The sequence below is a fragment of the Gekko japonicus genome, unplaced genomic scaffold (assembly GCF_001447785.1).
Source record: "Gekko japonicus isolate JY-2015 unplaced genomic scaffold, Gekko_japonicus_V1.1 scaffold99, whole genome shotgun sequence".
Taxonomy (NCBI): domain Eukaryota; kingdom Metazoa; phylum Chordata; class Lepidosauria; order Squamata; family Gekkonidae; genus Gekko; species Gekko japonicus.
Window position 1 is genome coordinate 390,956 of NW_015165833.1, and position 11,186 is coordinate 402,141.

Sequence of the window (11,186 nt, forward strand, 5' to 3'; positions counted from 1 at the left end):
ACAGCCATTGCTTTTGTGTCTCAAGCTATGTTGTTGATAATATATTTTAAATGTTTGTGATAAACATTCAAAACATTTCAGAATAAAAAATGCTGAAACAGTCAAATGTTTGCAGATCATCTTCCATCTCCTGTACTCAGAAAAGTACAGAATTAGGAAGAGACAAGGATGGCGGGGATCTGAACTGCTTTCTTACAAGGAGTTAAAGGAGGGCTGAAATAAAAACAATGTGGGGGAGAACTGCTTGAAGCCTTTTTAAAAAGAAGACATCATACCCTGACCTGAATAGCCCAGGCAAGCCTGCTCTTGTCAGATCTCGGAAGCTAAGCAGGGTACTTAGATGGGAGACTTCTTTGGAATACCAGCAGTTGGGAGGTGGGGGCAGGTTTTATTCAGCCACCTCTCTGAATATCCTCCAAGCCCCCAGCAGGGGTCAGTCACCAGAGGTTGCAATGATTTCCAGGTGCACACACACTCACATGCACACAGGGAAAAAATACAATAAATAAATAAAAAGAAGACATATAAGGATCACAGTCCCTTGTCTATGTGGCAACATGGCGGGGGGGGGGGCAGTTTTCACAGACTATAGCATCTTCCTATGGAAAACGCTATGGATCTCAAATCTAATGAGATTCACAGAAGGATCAGCACTGCTTAGTGGTTGGAGTGATAGACTAGGATTTGGGAGACTCTGGTTCAAATCCCTACTCTGCCATGGAAGCTCAGTGGGTGAGCTCAGGTCAATCACTCTCAGCCTAACCCTGACTCACAGTCCTGTTTTTGTGAGAATATGGTGAGAATAAAATGGAGAAGGGGAAAAGATGTTGTAAGCCACTTTGGGTCCCCATTGAGGAGAAAAACTGGGTGTAAAGAGATGAAACTCAGAAGGGGCCATCTCAAGCCAGTCACTCTGTTACCTAATCTACCTGGTAGGGTAGCTAAACTCTGAGAAGGAGCAGGAGATAGAGCTGCTAGAAGGGTGAGTGTTTTTTATTTACTTTCAGCTGAGGTGATTTTAGCTGAGAGGGTACTGTGTGGGGAGTGTGTGGGGGAGTTGTGAGTTGTTGCAGAGTCCTGGCTGCTTGAGATAGGGTGTGAAAAGGTCATCCTTTGGCTGTAATTGAATGCCTGGGTGAATTTGAATAGCTGCTGGCCACACCCTCTGCTGGGGGAAGCTTCTATTTTAGGCAGCACCTTGCCAGAGAGCCGAAGGGCTCTTGGCCTGTGGCTCTTAGCTTAGGGACTCTTAGACTAGGGACTCTGTAAGAAGCCCAGGAAGAGCCAGAATGCCAGAGCCCTAGTCTCCTTGGGTTCCCAGTAAGGTAAGTAAACTTCTACAAGGAGAACTACATAAATACAAAGGGTTTTAAAAGGGGGATTATATATAATTATTATTTTAAAAGCAATTATGAAGCCAGAATGCCAGCAGGGGGTTGGGGGCTATACAGTGTTTTGCACGGAGTATCACTATCTGCCCACTTGTCAGAAGTCTTGGGTGTGTGCCCGGTGCAAAGAGTTCCTGGTTCTTAGGGAACAAGTTTGCTCCCTTGAGGCCAAGGTGGCAGACCTGGAGAAGCAGAGACAGTCAGTTAAGGCACATGGAGAAGACTCTCGAGGACTTGTTAGATATGTCCCACTCTGAATATGGCAGCCCCGCCACTGTCAGGGAGCATGAGTGTCAAGGGGAAACAGGGCACCATGCTGCGGATAAGGGTAATGTGCCCTCAGAAGGGACCTCTTCTTCAGCTGGTGAACGGGTATCCTTTGCACCAAGGAACCATCCCTTGGCAGGGAGGGAGGGAGGGGGGCTCTTGGTAGTTGGTGATTTGATCTTTAGGCAGGTAGACAGCTGGGTGGCAAACCCGCGTACTGACCGTATGGTGACTTGCCTGCCTGGTGTGAAGGTAGCGGACATTATGCGTGTTGTAAATAGGCTGGTAGATAGTGCTGAGGAGGAGCCAGTGGTCGTGGTACATGTTGGCACCAACGATGTGGGGAAATGCAGTTGTGAAGTCCTGGAGGAAAAAAATAGGCTGCTAAGCAGGAAACTCAAGGCCAGAACCTCCAAGGTAGCCTTCTCAGAAGTGCTACCTGTTCCACGCACAGGGCTGGAGAGACAGGCACAGATCAGGAGTCTCAATGCGTGGATGAGACGATGGTGTAGGGGCGAAGGGTTCAAGTTTGTTAGGCACTGGGATGCTTTTTGGAACAAGAGGGAGCTGTACAAAAGAGCTTGTCCAGAGCCTCCACTTGTCCCAAGAAGAAACCAGGCTGTTGGCGCTTAAAATCAAAAAGGTGGTAGAGCAGTTTTTAAACTGAATACTGGGGGAAAGCTGACAGGAGATGAAAAGTCTCTGGTTCAGGATGGCTCATCTCAAAGATTACTTTTCTACAAGGAAATGGATTAGAATTGTCCACTGAGACTGTGGCTGGCAAGGTCTCGAGGCAGCAAGAGGAAGGTTGTGGGCTTAACATGCATGGAAACTATAGGTGTTTATACACAAATGCTAGAAGTGTCTGAGGTAAAATCGGGGAATTGGAATGCTTGGTGTTGGGGGGGGGAATAGGCATTGTGGGTATTTCAGAAACTTGGTGGGATTAGGAAAATCAGTGGGATACGGTGATTCCTGGTTATAAATTATATCGGAAAGATAGGGGGGGAAGGGTTGGAGGTGGGGTGGCTCTGTATGCCAGAGAGGGTATACAGTCCAATAAGATTGAGAGGGTAAGAGAATTGGATTCACTTCTGGAAATGTTATGGGTTGAAATAGTGGGCCCAAAAGGAAGCTTAACACTGGGAGTTTGTTACCGCCCACCAGATCAAAAGATAGAGGAGAATTATAAAATGATGAATGAATTAAAGATAGCAGCTAGATGAAACAATTGTGTCGTAATAGGTGATTTTAACTACCCACATATTGATTGGGTCAATATGTGTTCAAGTTGGGGAAAAGAGACTGAGTTTCTAGACACTCTCAATGACTGTGCTATGAAACAGATGGTCACAGAACATACCAGGGGAGAGGTGATCCTGGATTTGGTCCTAAGTGTTGGAAAATTGGTCAAAAATGCTTAAATTGTTCAGAGTGTCAATGGATCTTGCTTCACTAAATGAGGAGTCTTTCTTTATGTTTAAAAAAAGACTATTTCTAAGGGTAAAGGGTATACAGGAAAATTACAAATAAAACATCTAAGAGCTATATTTCTGCTGCTTACTTCTCAAAGCATAATCACACACTTCTCAAACAATGGTGGACAAACACCTTCTCGACCCCTAGAAAGGATGTCACCTGAAAACAGTAACGAATCATTATTTGTAAACACACTCAGATTCGCGAGCTTTTTCCACATTGGCTTGTCTGCCAGGTTTTCCTTCCAGGTCAGTCTAGAAAATAGCATAGAAAGGTAAACAAGTTAACCCTATAATGGCTGGAATCTGAGACCCTTGCAAACACATACATTTCCAACACTAAGTAACACCCAAGACCTGGTGAGAGATGTAAAAATGATTGCACCACTTGGGAACAGTGACCATAATGTTATTGAGTTTAACATTTGTATAAATAGGGAGTTGCCCATAAAGACTGACACAACCACTTTTAACTTTAAAAGGGGTAACTTCTCTGATACGAGGGGACATGTGAGGAGGAAACTGAAATGAAAAGTAGAAAGGGTCAAAACCATTGGGGAAGCTTGGAGACTATTTAAAACAACAATCCTAGAAGCTCAGAAAAAATATATACCGCAGGTTAGGAAAGGCACAAATAGGTATAGAAAAAAGCCTGCGTGGTTAACAAACAAAGTAATGGAAGCTGTAAAAAGTAAGAAGGATTCCTTTAAGCAGTGGAAAGCTAGTCTCAGTGAGGTTGATAAAAGGGAATACAGGCTGTGGTAAATAAAATGCAAGTCTGTGATTAGGCAGGCAAAAAGGGAATATGAGGAGCATATAGCAAAAAACATAAGGACCAACAATAAAACTTTCTTCAAATACATTAGAAGCAGGAAACCAGCCAGGGAGGCAGTGGGGCCCTTGGATGACCAAGGGGTAAAAGGGGTACTGAAGAATGATAGGGAAATGGCTGAGAAGCTAAATGCATTTTTTGCCTCTGTCTTCACTGTGGAAGATGAGAAGTGCTTGCCCACTCCAGAACCACTGATTTCGAGAGCGGTGTTGAAAGACCTGAGTCAGATTGAGGTGACAAGAGAGGAGGTCCTACGACTGATAGACAACTTAAAAACTGATAAATCACCAGGCCCAGATGGCGTACATCCGAGAGTTCAGAAAGAACTCAAATGTGAACTTGTGGATCTCCTGACAAAAATATGTAATATTTCACTAAAATCTGTCTCCATTCCTAAGGACTGGAAGGTAGCTAATGTCACTCCCATCTTTAAAAAGGGTTCCAGAGGAGATCCGGGAAATTACAGGCCAGTCAGTCTGATGTCAATATCGGGTAAAATGGTGGAAACTCTTAATTAAGGAAAGAATTAGTAAGCACATTGATGAACAAAAACTATTGAGGCAGACTCAGCATGGGTTCTGTAAGGGAAGATCTTGTCTCACTAACCTATTAGTGTTTTTTGAGGGAGTAAACAAACATGTGGACAAGGGGGACCCAACAGATGTTGTTTACCTTGATTTCCAGAAAGCTTTTGATAAAGTTCCTCTTCAAAGGCTTCTAAGTAAGCTCAATAGTCACAGGATAAAAGGACAAGTTCTCTTGTGGATCAAAAACTGGCTAATTAATAGGAAACAGAGTATAAATGGGAAATTTTCTCAGTGAAGGGTGGTAAGCAGTGGGGTACTGCAGGGATCAGTACTCGGTCCAATGCTTTTTAACTTGTTTATTAATGATTTGGAGTTGGGAGTAAGCAGTGGCTAAATTTGCAGATTTTATTTATTTATTTATTTATTTATTTATTGTATTTATATCCCGCCCTCCCTGAAGTTGTTCAGGGTGGTGAGAACCAGGGAGGATTGTGAGGCACTCCAGGGATCTGTCGAGGATGGGTGAGTGGGCATCAACGTGGCAAATGGGGTTCAGTGTGGCCAAGTGCAAAGTGATGCACATTGGAGCAAAAAATCCTAACTATAAATACAGGTTGATGGGGTCCGAACTGGCAGAGACTGACCAAGAGGGAGATCTTGGAGTCGTAGTAGATAACTCACTGAGTTATGTCAAGTCAGTGTGTGACTGCAATAAAAAGGCCAACACTATGCTGGGGATTATTAGGAAAGGAATTGAAAACAAATCAGCCAGTATCATAATGCCCCTGTATAAATCGATGGTGCAATCTCATTTGGAATACTGTGCACAGTTCCAGTCACCACACCTCAAAAAGGATATAGCATTGGGAAAAGTGCAGAAAGGGGCAACTAGAATGATAAAAGAGTTTGAACACTTTCTGCCCCTGTATAAATCAATGGTGCAACCTCCTTTGGAGTACTGTGTACAGTTCTGGTCACCACATCTCAAAAGGGATATTATAGCATTGGGAAAAGTGCAGAAGAGGACAACTAGAATGATAAAAGGGTTGGAACACTTTCCCTATGAAGAAAGGTTAAAGCGCTTGGGGCTCTTTAGCTTGGAGAAACGAAGGATGAGGGGTGACATGATCGAGGTTTATAAGATTATGCATGGGATAGAGCAGGAAGTGAAAGAAGTACTTTTCTCCCTTTCTCACAATACAAGAACTCGCGGGCACTCAATGAAATTTCTGAGCAGTCGGGTTAGAACAAATAAAAGGAAGTACTTCTTCACCTAAAGAGTGATAAACTCATGGAATTCACTGCCACAGGAGGTGGCGGCAGCTACAAGCATGGACAGCTTCAATAGGATATGGAGCAGAGATCCATTGGTGGCTATTAGCCACAAGGTATAGATAGGAACTCTCGGTCTGGGGCAAATGATGCTTTGTATTCTTGGTGCTTGGAGGGGGCAACAGTGGGAGGGCTTCTAGTGTCCTGGCCCCACTGGTGGACCTCCTGATGGCACCTGGTATTTTTTGGCCACTGTGTGACAGAGTGTTGGACTAGATGGGCCATCGGCCTGATACAACATTGACTTCTCTTCTGTTCTTATGTGAGTCAAGCCAAGAGCCAGTTTGGCCACCTAGCTAGGAATTTCCAGGCTCACTCCTTTTCACAGCCACGGGGGCTTGGCAGTGTCAGGAAAGACCAACCAGATCATCTACCTGGTGCCACTGGGGGGTAGGAGGTGTGTTGCTGCCTCAGTTCCAAAACTGCACAAGGATCCTGCGGACTCATCGCTCCACAAAGGGCTGCCAGGCCCATCATCCACTTTGCACATAAGTAAACACTGCACCACAATCTCTTTCAGAGGAGATTCCATTGCGGCACAATGATAAATGAGCAGCATACCAGGCCGCAAGCCTTTCGAGTTCAGCCTTTGAACTACAGAGAAATTATGATGAATGAAAAACTGATGGCTCTCTCCCCAGCTCATGCTGGAGCCTCTCCCTGCTGGGATGGAAAGATAAGTAGTCAACCTCAGCAGCGGGCCCTGACCCTTCCAAATTCTCAGCCAGCACCTCTGCTTGTGTACAGGCTTCAATCACCAAAAGCCTGGCTGGCAAACTGCTGGAATGAGAATCTGAGATAAGGATTGCCTCTGGCACTTCTGGTGCAGAAGAGCAAGCTGGCTTTGCAAGGTCAGGACACCAGTACTAACATGAAGTGGATCAGCACACCTATTGACAGTCAGGAGAGAAGAGTCCACACAGGGCAGGTGTGAAAAAGGCAAGAGAAAGCAGTGGCACTGTCTGGTACAACTCCCGTAAGTCAAGTGGAAATGTGAAATCTCCCCCCCCCCCCCCGCTCCTTCTCCGTCCATTTTCTTAGGAACCCTGTTTTATGCTCCTGGGGGGCATCAGAATACTACACCCAACATTTTGTGTTTAGAAACCACCTTGACTTTTTTTTAAAAAAACAAAAAACCCCTTGAATAAATAAATAAAAGTAGCTCCTTTCTCCCCTTTTCAGGCATTCCAGCAACAACCAAAATGGAAGAGGCACATAGCTGACCATTCAGGGCATCCCAGAGTCCTCCTTCAACCTGGGACAGATCCTTCTATTGCATTTCTTGTCTACAACACACAATACAAAAGCAAAATCAGACTCAAGTTTATTCACCAGGATTATGGCTAAACATGCAGGTAAAGCAGGGAGAGAGTTGACAAAGAGAACTTTCTCTCCTTCTCCCAAAATACTGGAACTTTAGGGTATCCATTGAAAGTGATGGGCAGTACATTCAAGACAGACAAAAGGAAATACTTCTTTACACAGCAAGTGATTAAAATGTGGAATTTGCTGCCACAGGCATAGACAGCTTGAAGGAGGAGAAGGGGATTGGATTTATGGCCAGGGTCCGGGTTACCTGAGGGACCACCTTTCCCCATTTGTGCCCCAGAGAGCACTACTGTCTGGGGCCCAACAACGTCTATCTATCCCGGGCCCCAAGGAGGCGAGACTTGCAGTTACCAGGGCCAGGGTGTTTTCGGTGGCGGCTCCTTACTGGTGGAACGAGCTCCCAGACGAGATCAGGGCCCTGGCGGGACCTCTCACAGTTCCGCAGGGCCTGCAAGACGGAGCTCTTCCACCAGGCTTTCAAATAGGAGCCGCCACCACAGTTACCATCAATCTGGAACATCGGACTGGCCCGCTCTGAGCCTCACTGGCGAACATCTGAACCGTGAGACTGATTTTAAGATCTGAAGACAGAAGGAACGCAGATACAATGCCATTCATCTTAAGGTTACTTTGCTGTAGCGAGCACTTTATTGTTAAGATTGTTTTTTAAGGGATTTTAATATTTTATTGTTTTATTTGTATCGGCCTGTCGGACGTCTCCTGTAAGCCACCCAGAGCCTGTTCACAGGGTGGGTGGGGTATAAATGTAAATGTAAATAAATCAATCAAGGAGAACAGATCCCAAGCAAAAGGCCACTGTGGCCAGGAAGGCCCGGAGTCTGTTCCCACTGACCAGTCACCTAACCACTGGAAGAAATCATTAATTCACAACCAGAATCAGAGGGAAATCAAATTCTAGTCTGAAAGGAGCAGGACAAGAATGACAGGAACTGACAAGAAAGACCGGAACGGACAGGAACAGAAAACTGGGATACACTCATGAGAGTCTGGAACCAAGTGAGACAAAGGTCCATAAAATGGCCAGTACATCCTGAAGGATAGGCTGGGATAATGTCCTGCCAAGGCCATTCCAACAGATAGAGGAAGTAAAAGCCACCAACATGACATAGATCACCCAGAATTGGTACTACCACTGTTACTACAATAATCCATGTTGCTATCATTACTCAGGTGTCGCCAACTGGCACCTTGGGGGTAGGGACAAAGGATCCCGCCCTTCCCTTGGAGTCTCAGAGCGGCTTACAAACTTCTTTCCCTTCCCCTCCCCACAACAGACACCCTGTGAAGTAGGTGAGGCTGAGAGAGCTTTTTCAAGAACTGCTCTTTCAAGAAGAGCTCTGACAGAACTACGGCTTGCCAAAGGTCATCCAGCAGCTGCAATTGGAGAAGTGGGGAATCAAACCCGGTTCTCCCAGATTAGAGTCCGCGCACTTAACCACTACACCAAGATTAATGGAGGATCGGGCAATTGGTGGCTGCAAGACGTGGTGACTAAAGGGAATCTCCATGTTCAGAGGTAGTAAACATCTGAATCACAGTGCCAGGAGACAACATCAGGGGAAGCTCCAGAGGCCCTGGTTGGCCACTCCATGAGACAGGATGCTGGACTAGATGGACCACTAGTCTGGTCCAGCAAAGCTCTTATGTTCTTAGAGAAACAGCAGTGACTATAAAAATATATATTGTGTAGCACTTGACACCTGACACTCGCTTCAGCATAACCTGCCCAGAGGTTTAGCCCATCATCCCACCACTGCTCCCCCCCCAACATTGATGGATGGAAAGGATTAGCTTTCTCCTTCCCCATTTCATATAAATCCCAACTTTTACCCACTCTGCTGGCAAGCCAGGGTTAACACACTCTCACACAGCCTCCCAATAATAATTTACTAGCCTTCTGCCTCCATAGCAACAAGAGGGAATGTATATACCTTGCTCACTTATGTTTACATTAAAATGAATTTTCACTCAGAAGAAATCTCAGTTTATACATTGAGAGGGCCAAGGGCTTCTTTTCTCAGTGGCCTCAGCCAAGGGGCACAGGAGAAACATAACCCTCCCCCCACACACACAAAAAAAGAAGAGACAGCAGCAACTCCTTTTAAGTATCAAAAATCACAGCTATGTACAAGCAATCGCCCAATGAATCACTCTGACGGTATTTATAGGCAGAATAAATATATGGGGCCATACAAACACCACCACCCCCGGGTTACAGAGAAGCAGCCCACAGCCTGCTGTCAGGACCAAGAGGGGGAAAGGGGAAGAGAGCCTTTGGCTGGAGGCACACATTCATCTCTACGAGAGCTGGCAGTGGTTTGAGCTTTACTTCCAGGGTATGCACACACATTGCTTTTCCACTGGTTCTTACCCCCAATCAAGTCACAGCTGACTTACAGCGACCTCATAGGGTTTTCAAGGCAAGAGACGTTCAGAGGCCCCGGTCACACAGCCGGATAGGGGGGGGGGGAGAGAGAGAGGCATGGCTGGTTGCAACTACCGCGCGGCAGCTGGAGCAAACGTCCCGCCCGATGTCCCGTGGTTGGGGGGAGGTGCCGATCATACCTCACTCTGCGGCGTGGCAAAGAAGCGGCGCCGCGGGGGTTGTGTTTGTTTTTTTAACCCAAGTGTTCGTGTGCGCCGTTGGGTGCTTGTGCGCACCCATGGAGACTTGACAAAAAAAAAGGTTTTGCAGCAGGACATGGGCGGGCGCCGGATGCCATGAACTAACACCGGAAATGTGATCTGACACCCGCCCTTGCCCCGCAGTTTCTGGAAACTAGTACCTCGGAGGTACTAGTTTTTTACAGCACATCTTTGGAGTGAAGCCTCGGGTGAGTCACGGGAGCTCTACGCTTCCCAGATGTGGCGGTGAGATTGCGCCCGGAAAATCCGCCTATCTTCCGTCTCTCTAGCGTGCCTAATGCTCCGTGTGACCGGGGCCAGAGATGGTTTGCTGTTGCCTGCCTCTGTGTAGCAACCCTGCTATTCCTTGGTGGTCTCCCATCCAAATACTGACCAGGGCCACCCCTGCTTTGCATGGCAAATAATACAAGCTCCTGTTCTCAGACACAAAAGTGGGTAAGTGAGCATACATCAGAACCAGCGACACCTCTTACAAACTGCCCTCAGCTCCATCTCCAATGTCTTCTTTTGAGAGAACAGGGTGTGGGCAGACTTGCTCCTTATCTCGCAAGCACCAGCAAGATCAGTGGGCAGGGGTGGTGGCTCAGGCTCATGGGTTGTTTGTTGTATTCCAGCAGGCTCCAGCTTCCCTGGCCTTTTGCTGTGCCTAAACAAACCTCCAGAGATTCACTCTGAATTCCGTTTCCCATGTTACTTCCTAACAGTTGCTCAGTCTTGGGGTTGTGAAAAGAGCAACCAGACCGAGACAGGTGGCACAAGACCACAGCATTCTGCTCCAGCACTCTGTAACAGGGTAACTCAGTCCAGAGTGGGGCAAATCAACTGGGAATTCACAAGCACACTTCGATGACTGGGTAGAAAAGAAGGTAGTGACAGAACACAAAGAATGAAAGTACCCAGCACACACAAGAAGCAATCTCTGCAATCAAGAGGCATGCAAGAGTGTGCATTTCCACATTCCTATTCCCTATTACCAAGCTTCCTTTGCAACCAAGAGTGGGGGCTTAGCCGCTCCCAGTTAGTTTACCATTCACCACGCGAATCTGGAGTGAATTATGTGGTTATGGAGTAGAATGCGGTGGGCTCTGGTGCCCCATAGTTCAACCCGGAGTTTTTTCTGAGCCGCCCCAGTGATCAGTTACTGCTGGGAAATCATTTCCATTTGCTGAGGGAAGGAACGAAGAGGAAGAAGGAAATCAAAATGTTTTGAAGAGCAGGCAGAAGGCAGCAGGCCCACCAGTTGTAGACCAAGGAAACTCCTCCTCAGAGTTCTTGGGAGCCCAGGTGGTGCTTTTACCCTGTCTGCAGTGGGCCCGAGACCTCCCAAATTAGGGTTATCAACCTCCAGGTGGGACCTGGAGATCTT